Consider the following 16,749-nt stretch of genomic DNA (forward strand, 5'->3'; position numbering starts at 1 on the left):
CTTCTTTAAGGCCACAAATACTAACAAACCACTAGCTTGTTATCACCGTCAGGTTACCACTAGTGTTCCAGGACCTTACTCCTGGTGTCTGTAGTCTCTTTTCCTTACTCTGGGCCCCTTATGGCTTCGTTATCACCGTCAGGTATCCACCAGTGTTTCTTAGCTTATACTCACTCCTGGTTCGGTGTCCTCTTCGGTAACGGATCCCGTCAATCCAGCGTTGCCCAGAAGGAGGACTTCTATCTCACCGGCCTGGCCAAGAATTCATTCCCCAGGGCTTTCTTCAACCCTCCTGTTGAGGATTGGCCATCGGTGGGCTTCGGTGTGTCACTCCTCCTGGCAGCATCTGGGTATGTTGGGATCCGGGTCACGGCACCAAGTTGTCAGGGTTTTCCTAACATAAAATAAGACACAAGAACTCAGGATAAGTTTTCAGCACATCATGATGGGGAGAGACCAGAGTCAGATAATCACTCAAGACTGTCTGTCTGTCAACTCCAAAGTCTTCACCCCAGATGAGCCTTTTTATTGAGTGGATTGTGTAAATCAGCCAAACCAGATATGCAAATATACTTCAGAGAAGTACAGTTATCTTGAATATCAGTACTCACCACACCCTGTCTTTCTACAGTTATGTGGGTGGTGGGCCAGTTGTTAGAAACATCAAAGAGGAACTTTAAATGTCAAAAGATTAAAAGTTTCTAACACTGATCAAAGAAGCAAAGCTCTTATTGAATAATGTAGAAGGTCAAATAGATAAGGGGATAAAAACGAACACCCCTGTTTAATTCTATTTTCATTAAGTTTTCTTTTATTTTTTATACATTTTATAACTGCAATCTCAGTTACTGCAGCGCTATTCTACATCCAGCCGCTAGGGGGCGCTTATCGTACTGGTGGTAAAGAGTAGAACAGGTCACAGAGGAAGAATAAACCTTCCTGTATGAAGCTAACGCCAGCTCAGTGTGTGTATCTTCTCTATTCTAATCTACCATCCGAGTGAATATTTATTTTCTGTTGTTCATATAAATAACAAGGAGGGGTATTAGGTAACATTTGTTTAGGTAACTGAGTTGTGGTGTAACTTAAGTAAACCAATCTGTAATGATAGTAGTTACTCAGTGGGAAGGAGTGTTTGTGCTAGGAGGGTAGAGACTGTGTTAGTTATTTTAAACAGTTGTAATAAAATTGTTAACTGTTTTATGTGTCTTATTATTTATAATAGAAATTGCAAATGTGTGTTATCGTCTACCTCATGAGTTGTTTTCTTTTGCATAGCTGATCGTTGTTAAATGTGGCACAACAGTTTATAGCACACTGCACATTTATGTACATAGATCATTTACTCAGTTTTTTTGTTTATCTTCTATCTAGTTTTTTTTTCAAACTGTTTATTTTTATTTTATGTTTTATGGCATTCAGGTTGGACGGCAAAGTAAGATTTTCATTGTTCAGGGAAACTTGTTTCCTTACTGTGCGAATGACAAAGACACTTTGAATCTTGAAATGTATTATGGGAAAAAAAAACTTTGACAACATTGTGATGTGTCATAGATTTTTATTTAAAAACGTATTTTCTGTTAGGCTTCAGTCTGCTCCTCTTCTGGAACACTACCTCTCCAGCTTTGGAGAGGTTGCACCTGAAAGAAACACAAGAACAAAATTGTAATTAACCAAGTTTAAAATCATTAAATTCTCTGCTGATGGTGATCAGAAACCAGCTTGGTGTCTAAGGTCCTGCAGGTTGTGGTTTTCCTCTGCAGCTGCAGACTGAGACGTTTCCTCTGATGCTTCTGGTTGAAGTTTATGATTAACTTTAAAGTCTGCTCTTTGCAAGGCTATTTAAAAAACATCTATATAAAGAAAGGGGAATTAAGCTTACCTGGGATGCTGAAGGCACCGCCTGCTCTATCCTTCTCTCATACTCCGAGCTCCTTCAGCAGTTACCATGGCAACGGCGTCTTGCGCAGACATTTGTTTCCCCAAATCAAAAAGCTAAATGTGATTCAATATAAGCTCATGCTGATGTGATGCTTTTCCTAAATTTGTTTTCAAAATGTAATGTCGCACAATCGCTACAGAATCTCGTCTCAAAAACCCGCGATCTCCTCAGCATTTGGAATCTGAGAGATTGACAAGCCCGGTCCCTTCAAAGATCCCGCTTGCTGCTCGATACGCGCTGATGACGTAACGAGGCCTCGTTTGCTCTATCACGTGACTTTTGGCATGCTGAATCAATGCTCAGAGACAATGCTCGCACCACTTCCGTGTCACATGCTCGACACGTGATCGAGCAGATCGGCTCGAGCATAACATCCCTACATGTATAAGGAAACAGCTATTAAGATTGTCTGCTAGCTAATGCTAATGCTAGCGGATTTGAACAATGTGGAGTAGTGTGTGTGGTTAGCTATCCCAAAACAACTGAGAAACTAGTGGACTCACTTTTAAACTTAATTCACTTAGCACCTTATGAAAGTTGTTCATGCAGTATGATATTTGCTGATGTCAAAGTTAAGTGTCTTCTTGGCTGATACCAAACCAGAAATGTTATATTGTAGGTGATTGAGTGAGGATACGTTTGCATGAGAAAAACAGAGAAAGGAACTATGTTAGCTTTTAGTTTATTATATGTAAAATTTGTTATATACTATATTATACACTCAAAGCAGGCAGCCAAATGTGTTTCAGTGCTGATGTTTAAAATCTATTTCATGTAGTTTGAATAAGGGTAATTATCTTAAGGTAAAAAAAATGTGTTAATTGTTTTGAATAGACAGTTAAAAGCGACAATTAAGAACAAGTTGATATAAGTGGAAAAATTCATTTGTAATTGCTATTGTGTTCAAGTAAACTTGCTGGAGCATGTTCAGTCGATGGAATGTTAGAAAAGTCAGATTGTCCTAAATGGCCAGGTTGTAAATGGGACTGAAAATGATGGCCATCTCTCAAATTGTTAATACCTGTTTTCTGTGAAGAATAAACCTTCCTGTATGAAGCTAACGCCAGCTCAACGTGTGTGTCTCCTCTATTCTTCACCACAGCTTAACGCGTTGAGACGACAAAACCTTTGTTGCCTTCTGACTGTAATTGCAGGGGGGTGACATGAACAAATCCTCAAAAAGTTGTTATAACCACATCCTGCCAGTTCTTGAAGACTCGATCCAAAGATAAAGGAAGGAGAAGTAAAGCTTCCCTTGAGGTGGATTGGTCAGACTGGGCTTTTCTGCTGCGCTGCCCTGGGACTGCAGCACCTCTCTGGCGATGTTAAGTCTGCAGAAGCTGCCCACGCTTGCAATCAACCGTTTGCATCCTCTGAAAATGGAAAGTGGCATTAAAAGGGTCTGTGGGTGAAATTAAATTAGCTTCAGATGCAGCTTGTTTCAGCTCAGTTTCAGGAGACAGCCTGTCACAGATCTCACCCCAAGCCAACAAAGAGCTGGTGATCTGTATGGCGCACTTGTTGGTCAGCCAGAACAGAAGGCCTCCGTGCCTCTGATATAACACCCAACAACCCACCGAATGTGGGGGGAAGCGGAACTTGATGGGTATAAATGAGAGCTTGTTGTCCAGTTCAGCAGGTGGAGAATGAAGCAAACATGTCCTGGTAGTGCTGTCCCATCTCCCATCAATACTGTTCCATGACGTGTTATCAACCGTGTGCTTATTTGTGGTGTCGTTTACTAACTACGCAAAGTTACGATGTGGAAACTCAACAACAGCACATAACTCCACGAAAAGGAAAAGAAAGCAGCATGTTAAAAATATATTATATTAGAAAAGTTTATTTAAACATAATGACAAATCCAAAAATAAAATAAAATAAAATACATGACCAAAAACAAAAAATAAATAAATAAAGAAAATAAAGAAAATGAAATGCAAATATTATCCTTATTATGTTACATAATGTGTTCCAGTGTTGGCATCGCTGGTGTATGAATGAGTGGATGAATGTTCGGTGATGGTCGGAGAGGCCGTAGGCGCAGACTGGCAGCCACGTTTCCGTCAGCTTGCCCCAGGGCAGCTGTGGCTACACACGTAGCTTACCATCACCAGGTATGAGTGAGGAGTGGATGAATAATGGATTCACAATGTAAAGCGCTTTGGGTGCCTTGAAAAGCGCTATTTAAATCTAATCCGTTATTATTATTATTATTATTATTATTATTATTAGAAGCTTACAATAATCAATTACAATGACGGAGTTATGCAGTAATAATAAAAAATAATAATAACAACAATGACAATAAAACAATAAATAACATAAATACTCCGTCTATTTAATAAGTCTTCATTCCAGACCATGTCTGTACTGTTCTGATACCATCTCTTCCTCTGTTGATTTAAATATGTGGAGACCGCCTCTGTTCTTCTTCTATCCTGGTCCACGGTCTGACCCACAAACAGACACAGGAACTTTTCCTGGTGCTTCTCACCAAGTGCATTTTAAATACAGTGTTCCCTCGAAATGAGCCCCCCATCTCTCCATCATGCATCTTCTGCAAATAATATTCATTTTAGCAATTTAGAGACTTGACATATATCATTTCTGTATAAGTTAAACAATTTAGGGCCCAATATTGACCCCTGGGGGACACCACACAGGGCATACAGCAAGACACATGATCTCCTGTCTTCACCAACTGTTGTCCTTCAGACAGATAACCGGTAATCCAGTTCGGTCCTCTCCCCTAACTCCGTCCAGCTGCAGGTTAATAAGAAGCAGAAATGGATAACTAGCAATCCAACTCAGTCTTCTCCCATAATGTTTTTATTATGTCAGTTAACATGTTTTTTATAGCTTTTATATCTCCTTTCAGATTTTTTATTTCTTATTCTAATAAAGTTTCTATAAAAAGAATTTTATTTAACTTTTATTAATGATTATAAGTGGACAATTTTTTATCATATAATAATTTTAATACTTTATTTAAATAAATTTGTTGTATCTCATGTCCACTTCTGTTTCCCTATCGATAACATCCCAATCTTGTAGCATCAAGTCATCTTTTAATGCATTGATAGCATCCTCAGTAAATGAATAAATTAGTGAACCCCACCAGTCTGTAGCATGCAGACTGGTTTCAGCATTATTAAAATCTTTTTTTCATTATCAAGAATGATCAAAACTTGGGGACCAAAGGAAGTTATAGAGACATATGTAATATCCATATCTATCTATTAACACACTCATCATCATTACCATCATCATCATCATCACTATCACCATCATTATTACAATAACCATAGTCATCATCTTTATCATAACTATCATCATCATCTTCAGGAAAAACATTACCGTTATCATCATTATCATAATCATCATAACCATCATCATCACCATAAAAATAATCACAATCAACATCATTATAACAGCAATGGCAATCATCATCTTCATCTTTATTATAATCATCATCATAATCATATCGTCACTATCATCATCATCATAACAATAATCACAATCATCATCTTCATCATAATCATCATCATCATCATATCGTCACTATCATCATAATCATCATCATCATCATAACAATAGTCACAATCATCATCTTCATCATAATCATCATCATCATGAACATCATCATCGTCACTATCATCACCATCATCATCAATGTAAGGGTGTAGATGTTATGAAACCTTCAAAACAGTCAACAGTCTCGAAGGGTAAAGCATCTCACATAAATGGAAAGAATTTCTCAGAGCTCTGAGTTTTCTTTTGCTTAGAAATAAGTGTTTTTCTTTTCATTTACAAACAGCTCACCAATAGCAGGTGGTTCACAGCAGGCATCACTACAATTGGTTTCAGCAGTATCAGTCATTAAACCTGCATCACTACTGTGGGTGCTGGAAAAAGGCCTTAACCCCTATTAGGGTGATATCAAAATTTGGAACTTGGGCTCATCTGAACCGTGCCAACAAAAGAGCACCAACCCTCGACACCGGGAAATTACTTTTCCCCCCAAAATTACAAAGTCCACACCGACAAACTCGAGGGCTCACTCCAGATTTTTAGACACCACTCCTGTCCAAATCGGACAACAAAAGTGTAAGGCCATATATCGAAACAGCCACCGGGCGGCAGACTATCGGAAAGATTGAAAGATAAACCCAGTGAATTCCACATTTTCGGCTAAAAACACTGCCCCCCTCTGGCCCGGAGACCAAACTGCTTCCAGATTCTCATCTACGGCCAGACCATTGTCATAGATTGAAATCTGGACTCTTTCCAGATTGACTCACCCCAACCATGACATGATCTTCTTCTTCTCTGCCAAACCCCGTCGCTGGGTGACCCTGGCAGTTAGGCGGGCTGGAAGCACCGGCCGCCTCTGATGCCCGCCTGGTACCAGGATGGGTCGGTGGGACTCCCACCGCTGCTGCTTCTCCAACACCTCCGCCTCCTGCTGCTGCTCTAGTAAGTTGGCCATAGTGTTCTCCAGTCTCTCCAGTCTTTCCAGGAAGTCCTTCTCCAGCATCACGGACCAACGGTTGCAGTGGCACGAAGAACAACCGAAAGAGGAGGCCACTGGTGCTGGTGATGGGCTGCCCAGAGGCAGGGGCTGGCCGGGAGGAAGTGAACCCTGGAGGGAGCCTGGGGGAGGCGGGGAGAGAGAGAGAGAGAGAGAGGGAGGGAGGGAGGTAGATTCAAATTGGGAACGCTTTGCTTTCCGTACAGACACACACACTCACACAGGTCAGTGTCCAAGGCGGGGGGGGGGGGGGGGGGGGGGGACAAGAAGCTGGAGAGAAGAGGAGGAGCGAAGTGAACGGATCAGAGTGGCAATGTGCAGGAGATCAGATATATATGGAGGGGCCAGATTGTGGAGTGCTTTGAATGTAATGAGGAGAATTTTAAAGTGGACGAGGGCAATTGAGAAAAGTAAACTACGGTTAGCGCTGGTGGCAGGTAAGTGACGCTAATGCTGTAGGTGACGTAGTTCCGGGGGAGACGGCAGATTCAAACTAGGCGCGCCCAAACATTTCTACTTTCATTCGATTGTATTTTGTGCCAACTTAATCAAAATATTCTTTAAAGTAGGACTATAGTGTCTTTAAAAGGTACACTCTGGAGCACAGCGGGGAGGATTTGGCCAGCCTGACAGATTTTATAGATCGTTGTTACGACAGAATCGTCATGGGGAAACCAAACAACACGTCAACCCCCTCCACCGCATCTAAGTCCAAGAGACAGCGAAATGAGGATTCACCTGGAGCTAGTTCACCAACGGGGAACGACTCAACAGATGTTCTGATCTCCATAGATAAGAAACTCAGTAGTTTTGATGCGCGTTTGAGTCTGGTAGAAATTCTCCACAAGGAGTTCCAGGCGCTACGTGAATCATTAGAATTCAGCCAGAAGCAGGTGGAAAGTCTGGCTGCAGAAAATGCCGGTCTCAGAGAGACGGTAAAATCCCTCACCGAGGGCTTGACCCGTCTCTCAGATGAAAATAAGAAGATTAAGGAAACGGTGATCGATCTGCAGGCGCGGAGCATGAGAGAGAACCTGGTGTTTGCAGGGATTCCAGAGCAGACGGACGAGGACCCCGAGACCACGGTGAAAAACTTCATCAAAACCCACCTGAAGCTCCCGGAGGAAACGGTGAAAAACATCTCCTTTCACAGAGTCCATCGGCTCGGCGGGAGGAAACCCGGGTCCAGCAGACCAAGACCCATTGTAGTGAAGTTCGTCAGCTTCAAACAGAAGGAGCAGGTGAAGAACCAGGGCCGCGAACTGAAGGGGACCAACTTCGGAGTAAACGACCAATATCCGAGAGAGATTCTGGACCGACGGAGAGTCCTGTTTCCCATCAGAAGGAAATCTATGGCTAATGGCGCTCGCGCTGTCATCGCGGTGGATAAACTGTTTATTAATGGACAACTGTACCGCGACTCGGACATCACTCCGTGGCTCTTCTGATCCCAGGTGCTGTAAGTCAATCTCTCCAAATGATCACTCTTAACTCGCCATTATAGATCACTGACAGTAGAACACACTGCTCGTCTCACCACAGCCTCTACACCTAGATCGATGTATTTTTTTCTGTTTTACCACTCTTCTCACTTTTCACTTTTCACTATCTTTCTATTTCACGTCTTCACTGTTAATTGTAATCCAGCTCGTAATATCAGCAGCGCACGCAGCCGGTCGAACACCGTCAGGACGCACAGCCGCACCATACATGATACATATAAACACTCGCGTTTTATGTATGAGAGAACACGCATTAAGGTAGACTACATATACGGACATTTAACATACGGACAAACGCGCGCAATCAGGCTGCATGCAAACACGCGCGAACACGCAAGAGGGGCGCACAAAGACACACGCGTCAGTAACACGCATGAAGCATTAAACCATTCACAATAACCATGTTAAAAATCGTCTGTTGGAATGTACATGGAGCCGGTTCCAGGCAGAAGAGGTTGAAGATCTTTAATAAATTACAGGAGCTGCAGGCTGACATTGTCTTACTACAAGAGACTCATCTAACAAACTCAACCATAGATCTTCTAAAAACAGCTCAGTTTCCTCATGTTTACTCAGCTTGTTATAATTCTAGGCAGAGAGGAGTAGCTACTCTTATTAATAAGAGACTAAATTTTGACATAGATAGCACAGTAGTGGATCCGGAAGGCAGATTTCTGATAACTTTATTATCTATTTGTAATATCAAATTATGTATTACCAATGTGTACGGCCCCAATGCAGATGATCCCTCCTTTTTCCACTCCCTGTTTGCTACACTCCAGAATTATTCAGATAACAGAATAGTGCTAGCTGGTGATTTTAATGTAGTCTTGACTGAACAAGATCGCTGCAGCACATCAGGTAGTCATCGAGTCTGGCAGTCGTCAGAAACTATCAAACAGTACATGAAGGATTTTGGTCTTTGCGATGCTTGGCGCTCTCACCATCCTAAACTAAGAGAATACACCTTCTTCTCTTCAGTTCACCACTCCTTCTCTAGACTAGATTATATTTTAAATAGTAATTCACTAATGGGCGACATTTCAGAGACTCAGATACATCCAATCAGCATCAGCGATCACGCACCAGTTTCATTCACTCTGAGAAACAAAAATAATAAACCGATTGGTAAAAGCTGGAGATTTAACACCTCTTTATTGAAAGATCCTGAGTTTATTGATTATTTTAAAAAAGAATGGTCAATTTATATAGAAAAAAATGACATGCCTGAAACTTCAGCGTGTCTCCTTTGGGAAGCAGGAAAAGCAGTAATGCGAGGGAAAATAATTTCCTTCTCCTCACATAAGAAGAAGAAGGAAACAGCAAGAGTTTTAGAATTAGAACTCAGGATAAAATCATTGGAGGAGGCTTACCGCATTTCCCCCGAAGAGCACACAATGAATAATATAAGGAAAACTAAATTGCAGCTTAAAGAAATTATAGATAAAAAAACACAGTTTTTAGTGCAAAGACTTCGCTTGGAGAACTTTGAACATAGTAACAAATCTGGAAAGTTTTTAGCAAATCAACTAAAAACAAACAAGGAGAAAACAACAATCTCCTCTGTTAAAGATCAAGACGGAAACATCAGCCATGACCCAGACAAGATAAATGACACGTTTAGAAGCTTCTATAAAACATTATATGAATCACAGATTAATCCAACAGATGAACATATTGAACAATTTTTAAACAACATTAATCTACCAAAACTAAAAAATGAAAATAAAATAACTTTAGATGCACCTATTACTGTAGATGAACTCCACGAAGCTCTCCAACATATGCCCAACAATAAAGCCCCGGGTCCAGATGGTTACTCAGCAGAATTTTACAAGGAATTCTGGACAACGCTAGCTCCTACATTTTATAATATGTTGTTAGAAATACAGGAAAAACAAAAAACACCGCAAAATATGAACTTAGCTAATATAACACTATTGCTAAAACCAGGCAAAGACCCCACACTTCCATCCAGTTACCGTCCCATATCTTTAATAAATGTAGACCTGAAAATAATTAGTAAAGCTCTTGCCAGAAGGATAGAAAAAATAACCCCTCTTATAATACATCCGGACCAGACAGGTTTTATAAAAGGTCGACATTCATCTACTAACACGCGTAGACTAATTAACCTCATAGATTACTCTACTTTACATAATCTAGAATCCACAATCATTTCTCTAGATGCAGAAAAAGCCTTCGACAGGGTAAACTGGAAGTTTCTATTTGCAACACTAGACAAATTTGGGTTTGGACCTGCTTTCATAGAGTGGATTAAAATATTATATAATAACCCAAATGCATGTGTGAAAACCAACGATCAAACTTCTCCAAGCTTTCGCTTACAGAGAGGCACCAGACAGGGCTGTCCACTCTCCCCCTCACTTTTTGCCATTTTCATAGAGCCGTTGGCAGCTGCTATTAGACAAAATATAGAAATTAAAGGAATCCAGGGCAAAAACATAGAACATAAAATAAGTCTTTATGCAGATGATATATTACTTTTCCTTCAGAACTCACAAACATCACTCTCTGAGACAATCACAGTTATTAATAAGTTCTCATCAATATCTGATTATTCTATTAACTGGTCTAAGACTACAGCCATGTCCATCAACTGTGACCTACAAAACATCCCTAATATCAAAATACAGACAGGAAACATTAGATATTTAGGTATAAATATTTCCCCCAGATTATCAGATTTAACAAAATTAAACTATGTTCAGCTACTAAAAACAATAGAAGATGATCTCTTACGGTGGAGGCGCTTACCCATCTCACTAATGGGGAGAGTTGCCACCATTAAGATGATGATTCTACCTAAAGTTAATTATTTATTTTCAATGATACCCACTAAACCCTCCACCAGTTGGTTTAAATCTCTGGACTCTTTCATATCCAAGTTTTTTTGGAAAAACAAGCCGTCACGTATCAGTCTTAAAACCTTACAGCAGACTAAAGATAGAGGAGGACTGGATCTACCAAACTTTAATCACTACTTTATAGCTAACAGGCTGCAGTACATCTCAATGTGGCTCAAACCCAGTTATCTGGATGAGCCGTGGCTAGATGGGGAGCAGGCTTTGTGTGAGGACTTAGTCATCTCTGACCTGCCGTTCATCAGCTCAACCATTAAACCATATAAGTGCTTTAAAAGCCTTAACATCCGTTTTTCCTTAATGGCTTGGTGGGAATTCTGTAAGATAACCAGATCTTCCCTCTTTCCATGTAGACTTACACCCATCTGGAACAACCCTGACATCCTGCAGAACAAAAAGATGATAAACTTCACTCAATGGAAGACTAAAGGAATACAACAGTTAGGACAGATAATAGAAAATGGAAACTTTGTATCTTTCAACACAATTGTCTCACAGTATGGAATCAACAGCAATAAATTCTTAGAGTACCACCAACTAAAATCAATTATATGTAAGAAGTATACCCCTGTACAGTTAGACTTGCAGCTTCCTGTCAGAATAGCAGAATTCTTGAATCTTAATACTCCAAAATTATTATCAAAAATATATAGATTACTTGCAAAGCTAGAAGACAGGATATCTCTCCCAACTTCAAAATGGGAAGATGATTTATCTAATAACTTTGATCAGAAAAGATGGTCACAAATATGTTTAAACACGTTTAAAATGACTCAGAATTCAAATATACAACTAATACAATTCAAAATTCTCCATAGAACTCATTATACAGGACACAGGATGTTCAGGATGGGCCTCTCACCATCAGATATCTGCCCACACTGCTCTGAGAACACTTCTGATAGCTACATCCATGCGCTGTGGTCCTGCACACCTGTCCAAAGGTTCTGGATTAAGGTGTGTGAAGATCTCTCAAAATGGTTTGAAACCAGTTTTTCTGCAAACCCCACACTTTGCCTACTGGGCGACCTGGGTGACACTAACATAGGAATACACTCCATAAACTTGGTCCTCGCAGTCTTATGCATCGCAAAGAAAACTATCCTTGTGAACTGGAAAGATAAGAATAATTTGTCTATCCAGCAGTTTAGAAATCTCCTGTTAGATCACATCAGCATTGAGACAATGTCTGCCTCCTCCAGGAACCAATCAGATGACTTTCATTCCCTCTGGTCCCCTGTGACTGGCTACATCACCTAATGTAGGTGGAGGATTGCTGCTTCGCTGGGATGGGGGTGGATATGGGTGGGGGGTCCCTGGTGGCTTCGGGTCTCCGGTTGTCTCCTGGGTGGGGATCTCGGCTGCTCCGCTGCTGGGTCGGCTGGGGGTTCCGGTCTGGGCGGGCGGCATTGGGTGGGCCCCGGGGTGGGACTGCCTCGTGGCGGTGGGGGGTGGCTGCCGGGGTGCCTAGGTCGGTGTCCGTCGGCCCCTGGCCGGGTGGCCGGTCGGGCCCGGGGTGGGCCGGGTGGGGGCCCCGGGCTCTGGGGTGTCGGGTCTCCCCCCTCTCCTGGGGGTGGGGGGTCTGCCGCTGCCGGGGGGGGCTGGGCCCGTCCGGATGTGCCGTGCCGGGGGTTGGTCCGTGCCCTGGTGCTTGGTCGCAGCCCCGGAACCTGGGTGGGGGTGTGTTTGTATATAGGTGGGTGTGTGTGTGTGTGTGTGTCTGTAGGTATGCGGGTGTGTGGGTGGGTGTAGAGGGATGTGTGTGCTGTATGTGTGTGTGGGTGTGTATGAAGGTCTAGGTGTGTGCGTGTATGTGTGTGTGAGTGGTGTGCGGGTGTGTGTGTGGAGGTCTATGTGGGATGTGTGTGTGGGTGTGTGTGAAGGTGTGTATATATGAGTGTGTGCACGTGGAGGTCGAGGTGTGTGTGGAGGAGTGAAGGAGTGGGTGGAGGCGTGAGTATGTATGGAGGTGCTTGTGTGTATATGCAGGTATGTATGTGAGTGCGTGTGTAGTGGTGTATGTGTATGGAGGGGTATGAGAGTGTGTGTGTATGTGGGCACCGGTGTGTGTGTCTATAGGTATGTGCGTGAAGTGTGTGTGTGGAGGTATGTGCACGTATTGAGGTGTTGGTGTATAGAGGTGTGTGAGAGGGTGTGTGAGTGGCTGGGGTAAAAAAAAAAAAAAAAAAAAAAGTGTGTGCGTTTGCAGGGGGTTAGGACGTATCCTCTGGGGGGCGCCCTGGCCGAGTGTTGGGGGCATGGGCCTGGGGTTCCCTTCCTTTGCCTCGCCCCCCTCCCACTCAGAAAGAGGAAAGTGGCCCCTTGGGCTGGTGGCTGGCCCCTGGGGGGGTTCGTGGCGTGCCTGGGTTGGGGTGCCTGCTCCGGGCCTGTGACGCCCTTCGGGGCCGGCGGGGGACGGGGGCGCCCTAAGCCACTGGCGGGTCGTCTTCCAGGGGGGAGGCTTACTCCCCTCTGGACCTACATCTCCTGACCCCTCCCCTCCCCCACTCTTCACTACATACACAGGTAGGGCTGTGGGAGGTGTGCTTGTTGCGCTGGGCGGGGCAGGGGGGTCATCATAGTGGCCCTGTTGCTTCGCCGAGCGGCAGCATGCCTCCCAGCTTTTAATTCCACTTAGTCACTGAGCACAAATAACATTTGCAACATACAAACACGTTTTGGGGGGTGGAACATGCGAGGTCAGGTGGGTGGGACTGCTCAGGTGGCCCCACCCCCTCCTCAATGCAGTTACTGCCCCCCAATTTTAACCCTCTTTTTTTTAATTGCAAACAGCACATAATATATTCCATCACTAGTGGGGGAGGGAGGGGGGATGGGGTCTTCAAGCGCCCCTGTCTCCATGGATGGCCCGGGGGCGGGGCGGGCCGGGTGGCCTGTCGCGTTGGCCCGGGGCGTAGGCGGGCTGTCCCGGGGGTTTTGGCTGCTGGCCCTGGGGGGAAGGTGCTGTTTTGGGGGTGGGGAGTGGGGGGGCGGGGGCGGGGTGGGGGGTTGGGGGCCTGGCTCGTGTCTCCTCGCCTCCTGGCTGGGGCTGTCCCCCCGTGGCGTGGGGTGGCGGGAGGATGGTGGTGGGGGGATGGTGTTTGTGTGTGTGTGTGTTGGGGGGGGGGGGGGGGGGGGTGGTGGGTGGGTGGGAGAGTGGTGTGGGTGTGGGGGGATGGGTGGTGGAGGGATGGTGTGTGGGAGGGTGGGGTGTGTGGAGGTGGATGCGTGGTGTGTGGGAGGGGGGGTGGTGTGGGTGTGGGAGGATGAATGGTGGAGGGATGATGTATGTGTGGGAGGATGGGGTATGTGTGGGAGAATGTATGGTGCAGGGATGGGGGAGTGTGTGGGAGGATGGATGGTGGAAGGATGGTGTGTGTGCGGGAGGATGGATGGTGTATGGGAGGGAGGATGGTGTGTGTGTGGGGGAGTGGTGTATGTTTGGGAGAGTGGGTGATGGAGGGGTGGTGTGTGTGTGTGGGAGGATGGGGTACGTGAAGGTGGATGTTTGGTGTAGGAGAATGATGTATGTGTGGGAGGATGGGTAGTGGAAGGAAGGTGTGTGTGTGTGTGTGTATGGGAGGTGTGAAGGTGGATGAATGGTGTGTGAGAGGGAGGATGGTGTATGTGTGGGAGGATGAGTGGTGGAGGGATGATGTGTGTGTGGGAGGATGGGATAGGTGTGGGAGAGTGTATGGTGGAAGGATGGTGAGTGTGTGGGAGGAAGGATGGTGTGTGTGTGGAAGGATGGATGGTGGAAGGATGGTGTGTGTGTGTGGGAGGACAGAGTATGTGAGGGTTGAATGGTGTATGCGTGGGAGGATAAATGGAGGAGTGGAAGGAGAGTGTGTGTGTTTGTGTGTGTGTGTGTTGGTCTGGGGGGGGGGCAGGACTGGTTCTCGGGGTGTGCGGCTGGGCGCTGGGGTGTGGGGCTGGCCTCTGGTGGTGGCCGTCTGGGCGGGCCGGGTGCCCCCGGGTGGCGTGCTGGCCCTCGGCCTGTGGGGGAGGGGGGTGTCCCTGCGCTCCTGGGCCCGGGCCCTCTGCCCCGTCTGTCCCGGGCGGCCGGTGCCCGGGGGGGTCGGGGACTGCTGGCCTCGGCCCGCCGGGGCCGGTGCCCTGGGTCCGCGGGGCGGCTCCTGCTGGGGTCTCCTGCTGCTGCCTTCCTGGGCGGGCGAGTGGTCGTCTCTGTGGACCGGTCGGGGTCTGTTGTCTGCGGGGGGGCTGGTGGCCTGGGTCTCGGGACCGCTGGCCTGACTCTGGCCTCTGTTCAAGTGAGGTGGCATCTGCATGATCACTCTGCATGGTCACTCCTTCCTGAACGTCTCCACACAGTCTTTGCGTCGCCGTGTGGCCGAGTTCTCCAACACATCCACACAGGTTTCTCTGCGCGTGTTCTTGAATACAGCAGTTTCACTTATATCTATTATCATATTTTGTTTCTTTTTTTAATTATTTCTGTTCTTATTATTATTATTACTCTTACTCTTATTATTATTATTGTTACTATTATCAACTAGTTGTGTAATGGCCTACTGGCTAGGATGATCGTAGCTATATATGTTGTAAGTAGTATGGATTACATGGTCTTCTGTATGATGTTTCAAGTCCCCACCCGCACTCCCCACACCCTTTCTGTCCCTCTCTCTCCCCTCCCTCTTCTCTCTACTTTCTTTTCTCTCTCTCTCTCTCTGTCCCCTCCAGTCGAGTCCAGCATTAAGAGTCTGATTTAATAAAGTTTTTCATCAAGAGGGACTTTATACATGTAGTATAAATCCCTGCTTGATAGAGTAAAATTGCCCAGCACCAGACAGCAGCCAGACAATCATTCTGTTTGAAACGATGCTGGACAAGACAGGTTAAAAAAAAAAATAAAATAAAAAAAAAAAATAAAGTGGACGAGGATGGCAGTGGTGTAGGGGGTGAGAGTGGGACGGAGACGAGAAATGTTTCTCAAGTGAAAATATGCAGACCGGGTGACACTGTTAATGTGGGAGTGAAAAGAGAGTGTGCTGTTGAGGACGACACCCAGACTCTTTACCTGAGGGGAGGGAAGGACAGTTGAATTGTTTATGGAAATTGGATAACTGTTAGATTTGGAGAGAGTGTGGGGCGTGCCTACCAGGAAGACTTTTGTTTTAGAACTGTTGAGTTTGAGGAAGTTGGATGAAAACCAAGAGTGAATTTCTTGTAAACAGGTGGTAAGGGAGGTTGGTGGAAGTGAAGAGGATGGTTTGGTAGAGAGGTAGAGCTGGGTGTCGTCCGTGTAACAATGAAAATTAATGTTGTTTCTGCGAAGGATGTAACCAAGTGGAAGAATATAGATAATGAAAAGGAGGGGCCCCAGGACTGAGCCCTGGGGCACACCAGCAGAGACAGGGAAAGAGTTTGATTCATGGGATTTTAGTCGAATGAATTGTGTGCGGCCAGAAAGGTAAGAAGTGAACCAGGCGAGGGGGATGTGAGTGATGCCGATGGATGATAGTCTGTCAAGGAGAATGCTGTGAGAGATAGTGTCGAATGCTGCGGTGAGGTCAAGAAGGATGAGAATGGATAGTAAACCTGAATCTGAAGCTATGAGACGGTCGTTGGTGATTTTGAGGAGTGCTGTTTCGGTACTGTGAAGGGGACGGAAACCGGATTGAAACTGCTCATAAATATTGTTGGTGATAAGATGGTTATGAAGTTGAGAAGCAACAGACTTTTCGAGGATTTTGGAAATGAAGGGTAAATTGGAAATCGGACAAAGGTTATTGAAATTAGTGGGGTCCAAGCCAGGTTTTTTGAAGATAGGTGTAACTGTAGCGGTTTTAAGTGCAAGAGGGACGGTTCCAGAGATTAGGGAGGAGTGAATGATGTTGGTGATGAGGGGAGCAAGTGGGGAGAGGC

General features: G+C 44.9%; 1 long non-coding RNA gene across 1 annotated transcript; it reads right to left on the reverse strand.

The window, feature by feature from the left end:
* Nucleotides 1-1,449: 1,449 nt before the first annotated feature.
* On the reverse strand, nucleotides 1,450-16,749 carry LOC121629712. Its single transcript, XR_006008424.1, has 4 exons — nucleotides 16,661-16,749; nucleotides 15,895-15,901; nucleotides 11,539-11,545; nucleotides 1,450-1,460 (listed from the first exon to the last, which is right to left on the reverse strand). It is a non-coding gene; the product is annotated as an uncharacterized LOC121629712 (long non-coding RNA).

This window comes from Melanotaenia boesemani, chromosome 19, assembly GCF_017639745.1.
Source record: "Melanotaenia boesemani isolate fMelBoe1 chromosome 19, fMelBoe1.pri, whole genome shotgun sequence".
Taxonomy (NCBI): domain Eukaryota; kingdom Metazoa; phylum Chordata; class Actinopteri; order Atheriniformes; family Melanotaeniidae; genus Melanotaenia; species Melanotaenia boesemani.